The sequence below is a fragment of the Salvelinus sp. IW2-2015 genome, linkage group LG36 (assembly GCF_002910315.2).
Source record: "Salvelinus sp. IW2-2015 linkage group LG36, ASM291031v2, whole genome shotgun sequence".
Classification (NCBI taxonomy): domain Eukaryota; kingdom Metazoa; phylum Chordata; class Actinopteri; order Salmoniformes; family Salmonidae; genus Salvelinus; species Salvelinus sp. IW2-2015.
Genome location: NC_036875.1, coordinates 35,563,500 through 35,576,623, shown reverse-complemented (window position 1 = coordinate 35,576,623; position 13,124 = coordinate 35,563,500). Strand labels below are relative to the sequence as shown.

Below are 13,124 nucleotides of genomic sequence, written 5' to 3'. Positions count from 1 at the left end.
TAGTTACCAGCTAGCCGACGTTACAGAAATATTCACTAACTTTTAGTTACAAGGTTAGAATGGGATGACAACTGGATAAATTCATACAAATACATCAAAAGGGTAACACGTGTCTATTAGAGACAATTATAAATAAATATCGAAGAAATGTCACTTGGCTAGCATGCTAGCTAATGTCTGCCCGTTGTTGTGCTTTACCTGCTGTCTCAGAGAAAAGGGCTCCGTCTACACCATAATCAACGACACTCGGAAGCAAAGGCTCTGGCTGCAACTGCAACAGATTGAAAACTGAATTTCGGTCGCCAAATAACCTTACAAATATATAATGAAATGTAAACAAGCTGACTATCAGCTGTAACAACTTCGCTCCCGGTATCATAAACAGAATTGCAGCGATTGTTCCGTTCGTTATTGTTGTCCGAGCAAATATCAAAAGAGAACATTTGTTCCGCAGGAGAAAGCACAGAAAATAGTCAAAGCAGTTTAGCAAACTAAGTAACACATTATTTCGTAGCAAGATGCTGAAATTACTCATTAACATTTGTTCTTGTTTCAATGTTGGAAAGATACCAGCATGTTTATTGCTTTGTCTCACTTGCACAGGCCAATGGACTGGATACGAATTAATACAACATTGTCAAAACCAGAATGATTATGTTAAAAACATATTATGTTGTGTTATTTTTGGTACAGGACATCTCAGTAGTAGTATGGTTTCCAGTTACAGCTTGCAGTCACATTTTACAACCACATGCTGCTGCTACTCTCTGTTTATCTTATATGCATAGTCACTTTAACCATACATCCATGTACATACTACCTTAATTGGCCCGACCAACCAGTGCTCCCGCACATTGGCTAACTGGGCTATCTGCATTGTGTCCCACCTCCCGCCAGCCCCTCCTTTTACGCTACTGCTACTCTCTGTTCATCATATATGCATAGTCACTTTAACCATACCTACATGTACATACTACCTCAATAGCCTGACTAACCGGTGTCTGTATATAGCCTTGCTACTCTTATTTTCAAATGTATTTTTACTGTTTTATTTCTTTATTTACCTCCACACACACACCTTTTTTTCCCGCACTATTGGTTAGAGCCTGTAAGTAAGCATTTCACTGTAAGGTCTACACCTGTTGTATTCGTCGCACGTGACAAATACACTTTGATTTGATTTGAACCGTATCCAAAAAGTAATTCACATAATGTGAACTCTTGAAAATCGAGGTAAAGTGGTCCACCGGCAAACACCCCAAAACCTTGGATGGTGACAGTTCTTGTTTTATTGGTGATTAATAATCCCAAAGAGTATTGAATCACTGTGCATCAATCTAAATTACATAATACAAAAAAATCCGTCAATTTAAGCTAGAGATATGCATTTCAATCCGGTGGAAGGTGGCGGAGCTACAGAGGTGTTTGTCAGACAATGAGACATCCCGAAAATAGGTTCTCTCACGAAAATGTCTGTAGTGTCCGAACGGCTGTACTACCCCCACAAATGTTACGGGACTCGTCTGAAGTTGGTAGAGCTGATGTGCCAACTTCTGTCTGTAGCATCCGAACACTCTCACGAACATGATGGTGTTTTGCACTACGACCCAGGAGTCACAGGGCTCGTCTGAAGGTAACCCATACAAACAAATTAAAGTATGGAGGTAGTTTTGTGCCAACACAAATAAGAGGTTAAATATGTGTCCAAAAAAGTATAATTTCATAAACTCCTAGATAGAGGACAGACACTTCAAAACAATATTCCTTATGATTTCTTTTTTTACTGTATTTTTTTGCCATCTGTAAATGTGTTATTCAATATTTTATCAACGTCTTAGACTTGAACTTGAACTTCTTGGGTTTCACTGTATTTTACATAGTCTTGGAAATCCCATCTAATGTGGGAGGCAACATGTCTGCCTAGGGATTTTGGTCAAGCTGGTTGAGCTAGTCAGACCATACCAGATTGGTCAAGCTGGGGGAAACATGGTTGAGCTAGTAGACCAGCTTGTTCAAGATGGCTATTGTAATGGCATTTCTTGAGCTGATATTGACATAGGCATTTATGTTCATTTATTTTTCCATTCAGAACTCTCATGTAAAAAGAAACATATTGACCAAATTTGTATTTGTTTTGTTCGTTTTTGTTGGGGGGGTTACAATACATTATCCATTTCAAATTATATGTTTATAAAACATGTACCCGTAAAACAAGAAAAAAAACTGTAAAAAATACATATAGTTTAAGTGATAATAAATTCAATACAAACAGGAAATTAAAACAAAAAATAAGTGGGCCTCCACTCCCAACGTCCCATCCCATTCCCCAAACCCCACCCAGCCAACATGTCTCCAACCATGTGATGGTCCCATGTTTCATGAGCTAAAATAAAATATCCCAGAAATGTTCCATATGTACAAAAAGCTTATTTCTCTCACATTTTGTGCACAAATTTGTTGATATCACTGTTAGTGAGCATTTATCCTTTGCCAAGATAATACATCCACCTGACAGGTGTGGCATACGAAGAAGCTGATTAAACATCATGGTCATTACACAGCTGCACCTTGTGCTGGGGACAATAAAAGGCCACTCTAAAATGTGCAGTTTGTCACACAACACAATGACACAGATGTCTCAAGTTGAGGGAACGTGAAATTGCAATGCTGACTGCAGTAATGTCCACCAGAGCTGTTGCCAGAGAATTTAATGTTAATTTCTCTACCATAAGCCACAATGTCATTTTAGAGAATTTGGCAGTATGTCCAACCGGCCTCTCAACTGCAGACCATGTGTATGGCGAGCGGTTTGCTGATATCAATGTTGCGAACAGAGTGCCACATGGTGGCGGTGGGGTTATAGTATGGGCAGGCATAAGCTACGGACAACGAACACATTTGCATTTTATCGATGGAAATTTGAATGCACAGAAATACCGTGACTAGATCCTGAGGCCCATTTTCTTTTAAGGTATCTGACCAAAGGATGCAAATCTGTATTCCCAGTCATGTAAAATATACAGATTAGGTTCTAATGAATTTATTTCAATTGACTGATTTCCTTATATGAACTGTAACTTAGTAAAATCTTTGAAATTGTTGCATTTACATTTTTGGGGGACACAGTGACAGTTGAGGCCAATTTCACCATGAAACATTTCCTTGGTGCTAAATACAGAATATGTGAACAGACTGTATTATGGGATGACAAGGTCATATTTTAGTTAGAGTGTTTTTCATATTCAATTATATCTGTTCAACACTTTCCAAAAGTTGTTTTACAGTCCATTCGGAAAGTATTCAGACCCCTTCCCTTTTTCCACATTTTGTTACGTTACAGCCTTATCCTAAAATTGATTAAATACATTTTCTCCCTCATAAATCGACACACAATACCCCATAATGACAAAGCCAAAACAGGTTTTTAGAAATGTTTGCAAATGTAGTAAAAAAACAACAACATAAATCCCTTATTTACATAAGTATTCAGACCCTTTGCTATGAGACTCAAGTGAGCTCAGGTGCATCCTGTTTCCATTGATCATCAATCAAGATGTAGAAACATCTCAAGGGAGTCCACCTGTGGTAAATTCATTTAATTGGGCATGATTTGGAAAGGCACACACCTGTCTATATAAGGTCCCAATGGACAATACATGTCAGAGCAAAAACCAAGCCATGAGGTCGAAGGAATTGTCCGTAGAGCTCAGAGACAGGATTATGTCGAGGCACAGATCTGGGGAAGGGTACAAAAACAGTTCTGCAGCACTGAAGGTCCCCAAGAACACAGTGGCCTCCAACATTCTTAAATGGTATAAGTTTGTAACAACCAAGATTCTTCCTAGAGCTGGCCGCCCGGCCAAACTGAGCAATTGCGGGAAAAGGGCCTTGGTCAGGGAGGTGACCAAGAACCTGATGGTCACTCTGACAGCTCTAGAGTTTCTCTGTGGAGAACCTTCCAGAAGGACAACCATCTCTGCAGAAATCCACCAATCAGGCCTTTATGGTAGAGTGGCCAGACAGAAGCCACTCCTCAGTAAATGGCCCACTTGAAGTTTGCCAAAAGGCACCTAAAGGACTCTCGGACCATGAGAAACAAGATTCTATGGTCTGATGAAACCCATATTGAACTATTTTGCCTGAATGCCAAGTGTCACATCTGAAGGAAACCTGGCACCAGGCCTATGATGAAGCATGGTGGTGGCAGCATCATGCTGTGGGGATGTTTTTAACTGGCAGGTACTGGGAGACTAGCCAGGATCAAGGGAAAGATTAATGGAGCAAAGTACAGAGAGATCCTTGATAAAAACCTGATCCAGAGCGCTCAGGACCTCAGACTGGGGTGAAGGTTCACCCTCCATCAAGGACCACGACCATAAGCACACAGCCAAGACAACACAGGCGTGGCTTCGCGACAAGTCTTTGAATGTCCTTGAGTGGCCCGGCCAGAGCCCAGCCCTATCGAACATCTCTGGAGATACCTGAAAACAGCTGTGCAGCGAAGCTCTCCATCCAACCTGGGAGAGCTTGAGAGGATCTGCAGAGAAGAATGGGAGAAACTCCCCAAGTACAGGTGTGCCAAGCTTGTAGGGTCATACCCAAGAAGACTCAAGGCTGTACTTGCTGCCAAAGGTTCTTCAAAGTACTGAGTAAAGGGTCTGAATACTTATGGAAAATTCAATTTTTTATTTGTAATAAATGTGCGAAAATGTCTAAACCTGTTTTTCCTTTGTCATTATGGGGTATTTGTGTGTAGATTGATGAGGGTGGAAAACAATTGAATCCATTTTAGAATAAGGCTGTAATGTAACAACATGTGGAAAAATTCAAGGGGTCTGATTATAAAGTTCAGTCCTTTTGGGAGGCCAGAAAATGTATTTATAAATCCAATCATTGAATGGCTCGGTAGTTGGGTTTCTCAAGGGACACCATACACCAGCATACAGTGCCTTCACACAAAAACTATACTTTTTCCACATTTTGTAAAAAAATATAAAACAAATAAAGGATGAAACATTAAACACCATATCTTGACATATCTTGATTATCAACTCCTTATTTATTTAATTAAGAGGTTTACCTCTTTTTCCCGCTACTATTTTTTTTTTATGAAATCAGAAGCTATGCCCCTATGGAGCTTGAGTGACAACAACAATTTGAATGTTTTCCCATTCAATTTGACAAACAATTGTCTTGTTAATCTTGGTATAAAAATGTTGAATAAACTTCACAACCTGTCTATCAGCACTTTTTCACCTGTCCTTAGGGCAGTAACGGAAGACCTCGATGGGTGGATGGACCTGCCATTATCATGGATGTGTAGAATTTATCTGATTAAAATGAATGTTTTACCCAGACTTTTGTATCCTCTCTAGATGGTCCAATTATATATAACGAAAAATACTTTTAATGAACTCAATAAATAATAATCGTCATTTTACCTCTACCTACATGTACATATTACCTCAATTACTTAATTTTTTATTTAACCTTTATTTAACCTGGTAGGCCAGTTGAGAACAAGTTCTCATTTACAACTACGACCTGGCCAAGATAAAGCAAAGTAGTGCGACAAAAACAACAGAGGTACACATTGGATAAGCAAACGTACAGTCAATAACACAATAGAAAAATCTGTATACAGTGTGTGCAAATGAAGTAAGGAGGTAAGGCAATAAATAGGCCAATAGTGGCTAAGTAATTACAATTTAGGAATTTACACTGGAGTGATATATGTGCAGATGAGTATGTGCAAGTAGATATACTGGTGTGCAAAAGAGCAGAAAAACAAATATGGGGATGAGGTAGGTAGTTGGTTGAATGGGCTATTTACAGATGGGCTGTGTACAGCTGCAGTGATCGGTAAGCTGCTCTGACAGTGAGGGAGATATAAGTCTCAAACTTCAGTGATTTTTGCAATTTGTTCCAGTCATTGGCATCAGAGAACTGTAAGGAAAGGCGGCCGAAGGACATGTTGGCTTTGGGGATGACCAGTGAAATATACCTGCTGGAGCGCGTGCTACGTGTGGGTGTTGCTAGGGTGACCAGTGAGCTGAGATAAGGCGGAGCTATACCTAGCAAAGACTTAACGATGACCTGGAGCCAGTGGGTCTGGCGACGATTATGTTTCGAGGACCAGCCGACTAGAGCATACAGGTCGCAGTGGTGGGTGGCATAAGGCGCTTTGGTAACAAAACGGATGGCACTGTGATAGACTACACCCAATTTGCTGAGTAGAGTATTGGAAGATTTTTTGTAGATGACATCGCCGAAGTCGAGGATCGGTAGGATAGTCAGTTTTACGAGGGTAAGTTTACCCACATCTAACTGCCTGTAGCTCAGGACCTGAAGCAAGGATATGCATATTCTTCATATCATTTGAAAGGTAACACTTTGAAGTTTGTGGAAAATGTGAAAGGAATGTAGGAGAATATAACACATTAGATCTGGTAAAAGATAATACAAAGAAAAACAACAACCGCACCATCATCTTTGAAATGCAAGAGAAAGGCCAAAATGTATTATTCCAGCCCGCAATTTAGATGTTGGCCACTAGATGGCAGCAGTGTATGTGCAACTTTTAGACTGATCCAATGAACCATTGAATTTATCTTCAAAATGATGTATCAAGACTGTCCAAATGTGCCTAATTGAAATATGAATCACTTTTCATAACTGTGCAGTCTCCTCAAACAATAGCATGGTATTTTTTCACTGTAATAGCTGCTGTAAATTGAACAGTGCAGTTAGATTATCAAGAATTTAACTTCTTGACGCACGGATCCCTTTAGCGGGATAATTTTCGTAAACAACCGCTGAATTGCAGAGCGCCAAATTTAAAAATACAACAAATATTTATTTTTATGAAATCACAAGTGAAATATACCAAAACACAGCTTGTTGTTAATCCACCTAACGTGTCAGATTAAAAAAAAAAATGCTTTACAGCGAAAGCAATCCAAGCGTTTGTGAGTTTATCGATCACTAGACAAAACAGTAAGAACACCTAGCAGCCATGTAGAATGGTCACGAAAGCCAGAAAAGCAATAAAATTAATCGCTTACCTTTGATGATCTTCGGATGTTTGTACTCCCGAGACTCCCAGTTACACAATAAATGTTCCTTTTGTTCGATAAAGATTTTTTTTATATCAAAATACCTCCATTTGTTTGGTGCGTTATGTACAGTATTCCACAGCCTTAGGCAAGTCATTAAGGCTTGACGAAAATTCCATATAGTATCCGTAAAGGTCGTAAAAACATGTCAAACGTTTTTAATAATCAACCCTCAGGTTGTTTTTAACATCAATAATCGATAATATTTAAACCGGACTATAAACTATTCAATACTGGAGAGAAAGAAAATGTCGAGCGACCAGTGTCGCGCGCAAGAACATCCGTCTATCCACTGACGCGTTTTGATAAATCTCGCAAATTTTTCAAAATAAAAGCTTGAAACTATGTCTAAAGACTTCACACATTGAGGAAGCCACAGGAAAAGGAATATGGTTGATATCCCTTTAAATGGAGGATAGGCAGGCAATGGAACAAGGATTTTTCAAAATAGAAGTCACGTCCGGGTTGGATTTTCTCAGGTTTTCGCCTGCAAAATCAGTTCTGTTATACTCACAGACAATATTTTGACAGTTTTGGAAACTTTAGAGTGTTTTCTATCCTACTCTGTCAATTATATGCATATTCTAGCATCCGGACCTGAGAAATAGGCAGCTTACAATGGGAACGTTATTTTTCCAAACATAAAAATTCTGCCCCCTAGCTTCGAGAGCTTTCTGCCAATATCCGATATGTCCTGGGAGATTTTCTTGCTACTTACAATCTCTATCAAGGCACAAGGCGAGACCCAAATGCAGACAGTAGGCAGATGGTTGGAGTCTTACAACGTTTATTAATCCAAAGGCAAGAGAATGTTCATGGACAGACAAAAAGGTCAAAACCAGATCAGAGTCCAGGAGGTACCGAGTGGCAGACAGGCTCGTGGTCAAGGCAATCAGAATGGTCAGGCAGGTGGGTACAAAGTCCAGAAACAGGCAAGGGTCAAAACCAGGAGGACTAGAAAAAGGAGAATGCAAAAAGCAGGAGTACGGGAAAAACACTGGTTGACTTGGAAACATACAAGACGAACTTGCACAGAGAGACAGAAAACACAGGGATAAATACACTGGGGGAAATAAGCGACACCTGAAGGGGGTGGAGACAATCACAAGGACAGGTGAAACAGATCAGGGCGTGACAACCTCATGCTAATCGCATTATCGTACATTAGCTCAACCGTCCCGTGGGTGGGACACCGATCTGTAGAGATCCTTAAGAAGTAAGCATTTCACTGTAAGTTCTACACCTGTTGTATTCGGTGCATGTAACAAATAACATTTGATTTGATTTAAATACCTCTCAGACTTTATATGACACAGAAAAAGATCAAGGTTGAAAATGAGTAAACTGCAGCTACCATATAATTTAGGAGGCCTGGCACTAATTATTTTATAACTGGGCATGTCATGCTCACATAATTTCAGAATTGCTCAGAGATGAACATTGCTCTAATTGGGTCAGTAACAACTCTTGTTTCACATCTCTGTACTCATGAATCAGTGTTATGACTGGTGATATAAACTCAGTCAGAATGGAAACATAACCTGAATCTTAACAACACCTTTAAGATCTGTAGAGATATTCTCAAACACCTTAGGAGAAAGGATTACTTTCTCCCCTTATTAATAACAAGGTCTTTCCCCCTGGCGTTTTAGCAAATCCAACAAACATTTGCTGTACCACACAGAACATTTTTGGGGTATCTGCAAGTAAGACATTTAATTGAATCCAAGATGATGTTCAACCCAATACGAACCCCAGTGGACAATCTCCTGTTGAAGCTAAAAGACCTAAACACGTTATCTCTTCATTTTATGCTGCCATACACTCTAATGTTGAAAGTAAGTATTCTGATTAGGGTATTGGAAAGGGAGCTGGGGAGAGGCCCAGAAAATCGTAATTGGACAAAGGCTCGAAGCAAGACGACTGTTCACCTGCAACATGGTGCAATAGAAGATTTTGCAAAGGATTCATAGGACTCCCATGATAGGTAATAAAATCCAAGCAGAATTCTCCGATACCTGTTGTAAGTGTAAGAAGGATAAGGGCACTCATGGCCATCTGTTTTGGACTTACTCATTCATTTTTTTTTAAATCGGGACGATGTCCAAATGGAGCTGGAAGGCATGTTCATACTGTATGTCCTATACAGGTATTCCCAAACTGGGGTACTCGCGCGCAATGCCGTCGGGAGTACGTCAAATAAAATAAAAAATTCTTCACATTTTCAAACAGTCCATTTATATTTTCCAATGGGGCGATACATTTGGGTGAGTTTTTTTTGTCACCTGAGTAGCCTCGTTTCACTGCCAAAAATAAAATTCAACCCTCTAGTGTTCAGCGAAATAACAACACAATGTCAAATACAGGTAGTCTAGTCAAATAATTAACACCCAATCACATTAACCTTTACTCTCTCGCAGGAATTCCACTAATGGTTCGTATGTAGCCAAATGGAGTTGCTGCTCATGTTGGTATCTGTACTGAAGGCACAAAAGCCATGACAGGGAGACATAGTGGAGTGGTAACGCTCGTGCAAGCAGTTTCTCCCGACACCACTTGGGTACACTGCAGCATCCACCGAGAGTCTCTTGCTGCCCAGGGAATGCCTGACAGCTTGAAAGACGATTTGGACACTACAGTGAAAATGGTTCACGTTGTTAAAGCAAGGCCCCAGAGCTCTCTTGTATTTTCTGCACTATGCGACCATGTAACGCTTTTACAACATACAGAAGTGCGCTGGTTATCAAGCGGCAAAGTATTCACATGTTTTTTTAAGTTGAGAGAAGAGCTTAAAGTTTTCTTTACTGACCATAACTTTCATTTATTCACTTATTTTCACTTTCACCTATCTGGGTGATGTTTATTCTCGACTGAATGAACGGAATCTAGGATTACAGGGACTCTCCGCAACTATATTCAATGTGGGGGACAAAATTGAGGTTATGATTAAGAAGTTGGAGCTCTTTTCTGTCTGCATTAACAATCACAACATACAGGTCTTTCCATCATTGTAAGATTTTTTGTGTGCAAATGAACTCAAGCTTACGGACAATGTCAAATGTGATATAGCGAAGCACCTGAGTGAGCTGGGTGCGCAATTACGCAGGTACTTTCCCGAAACGGATCACACAAGCAACTGCATTCGTTATCCCTTTCATGTTCTGCCAGTCCTCTTACTGCTTTCTGAACAACCGGTTCTGTGAAAATGTAATGCCATATTTCTAGATTGGGCTGCGCTCAAGAGTATCCTGCCTTGGAAAATTGGCAGTTAAGACACTGATGCCCTTTGCAACCACATAGCTATGTGAGAGTGTATTCTCGGCCCTCACTAGCATGAAAACTAAATACAGGCACAGACTGTGTGTGGAAAAAGACTGTGACTCTCTCCAATACAACCCAACATTGCAGAGTTATGTGCATCCTTTCAAGACACCCTTCTCATTAACCTGTGGTGAGTTATTCACATTTTTTGATGAACAAATAAGGTTTTATATGTAAGATAGTTAAATAAAGAACAACATTGATTATTATATTATTAATTGTGCCCTGGTCGTATAAGAGCTCTTTGTCACTTCCCACAAAACTCACACTCATTCTTATGTTTAATTAAATGTATTGTATAGTGTGTGTGTGTGTGTGTGTGGCAGGCTTACAATGATGGCAAAAAAAACAAAATTTGAGAGTGCGCTGACCCTGGTGTTAGAGGGGGTACGCAGCTGGAGGTTGAATGTTTGAAGGGGTACGGGACTATAAAAAGTTTGGGAACCACTGTCCTATAAGAATGGACCCATGGCGATTTGTACTGGCTGTCGTTGGGAACAGGCCCTTACTTACCTTAGCACAGCTCAATCTTCTTAAAAAAATACTATTTGTCGCCCGCAAATGTATTCTTCTTAACTGGATAAAAGACCAGGCACGAACAATAAATCAGTGGTATTGTGAGATCTTTAAAGTGTTACCGTAAGAAGTGTCAATATAAAACTTAAATGAATTTATGGGTTAACTTGGGTTAACTGGCCCCTGGTCGCTTTCTTGTAGAAAATAAATATCTTGTTGCATAGGCCTCTATACTCTCTTAGAGGTATATTACACACTACAGCCACATATTTTGCAACAGTCAAATTATTAATGGTATGTAAGGAAAATAAAAGATGAATGAGAAAAAAAGTATATTATAGTAATGAAAAATGAAGAGCAGAGAACTGAAAGTGAATGTACAGTATAATTCTTATTGCTTCTGTGTGTTTTTGTTTACTGTCATTGTTTTGGTGTTTGTTTGTTAAGATATGTTATACATGTATGTTACCTTGTTTCATTTTGAAATTTAAACATATGTACACTTTGTTTATGTTGACCTGAAACTGATATAATACAAAAAATAGATATATCTAATAAATGTTAGAATCACCATGAGACATTACATGTTAGAATCACCATGAGACATTACATGTTAGAATCACCATGAGACATTACATGTTAGAATCACAATGAGACATTACATGTTCCCTATTTAAGAATCACCATGAGACATTACATGTTAGAATCATCATGGACATTACATGTTAGAATCACCATGAGACATTAACATGTTAGAATCATCATGAGAACATTACATGTTAGATATCACCATGAGACATTACATGTTAGAATCATCATGAGACATTACATGTTAGAATCACCATGAGACATTACATATTAGAATCATCATGAGACATTACATATTAGAATCATCATGAGACATTACATGTTAGAATCATCATGAAACACATGTTAGATCATCATGAGACATACATGTTAGAATCACCATGTGACATTACATGTTAGAATCACCATGAGACATTACATGTTAGAATCATCATGAGACATTACATGTTAGAATCACCATGGACATTACATGTTAGAATCACCATGAGACATTACATGTTAGAATCATCATGAGACTTACATGTTAGAATCACATGAGACACATGTTAGAATCACCATGAGACATTACATGTTAGAATCACCATGAGACATTACATGTTAGAATCATCATGAGACATTACATGTTAGAATCATCATGAGACATTACATGTTAGAATCATCATGAGACATTACATGTTAGAATCACCATGAGACATTACATGTTAGAATCACCATGAGCAATTACATGTTAGAATCATCATGGACATTACATGTTAGAATCACTCATGTGACATTTACATGTTAGAATCACCATGAGACATTACATGTTAGAATCACCATGAGACATTACATGTTAGAATCACAATGAGACATTACATGTTAGAATCACCATGAGACATTACATGTTAGAATCACCATGAGACATTACATGTTAGAATCATCATGAGACATTACATGTTAGAATCACCATGAGACATTACATGTTAGAATCACCATGAGACATTACATGTTAGAATCACCATGAGACATTACATGTTAGAATCATCATGAGACATTACATGTTAGAATCATCACGAGACATTACATGTTAGAATCACCATGAGACATTACATGTTAGAATCATCATGAGACATTACATATTAGAATCATAATGAGACATTACATGTTAGAATCATCATGAAGCATTACATCTTAGAATCATCATGAGACACATGTTAGAATCACCATGTGACATTACATGTTAGAATCATCACATGAGACATTACATGTTAGAATCACCATGAGACATTACATGTTAGAATCATCATGAGACATTACATGTTAGAATCATCTGAGCTTACATCTTAGAATCATCATGAGACACATGTTAGAATCACCATGTGACATTACATTTAGAATCATCATGAGACATATGTTAGAATCACCATGTGACATTACATGTAGAATCATCATGAGACATTACATGTTAGAATCATCATGAGACATCATGTTAGAATCACCATGTGGACATTACATGTTAGAATCACCATGAGACATTACATGTTAGAATCATCATGAGACATTACATGTTAGAAATCACCATGAGACATTACATGTTAGAACATA

The 13,124-nt window shown here is 38.6% G+C and overlaps 1 protein-coding gene across 2 annotated transcripts in view; it reads right to left on the bottom strand.

Moving 5' to 3' along the window:
• Positions 1–520, bottom strand: part of LOC111959719 (NEDD8-conjugating enzyme UBE2F-like) — a 97,758-nt gene extending 97,238 nt beyond the window's left edge. Inside the window, exon 1 of one of the 2 annotated variants that reach the window (XM_023981499.2) lies at positions 199–520. The gene's annotated coding sequence lies outside the window, so the exon portion shown is untranslated. The remainder of the gene's footprint in view (positions 1–198) is intronic. The other variant, XM_023981497.2, reaches the window with a different exon arrangement.
• Between the last annotated feature and the right edge of the window lie 12,604 nt (positions 521–13,124).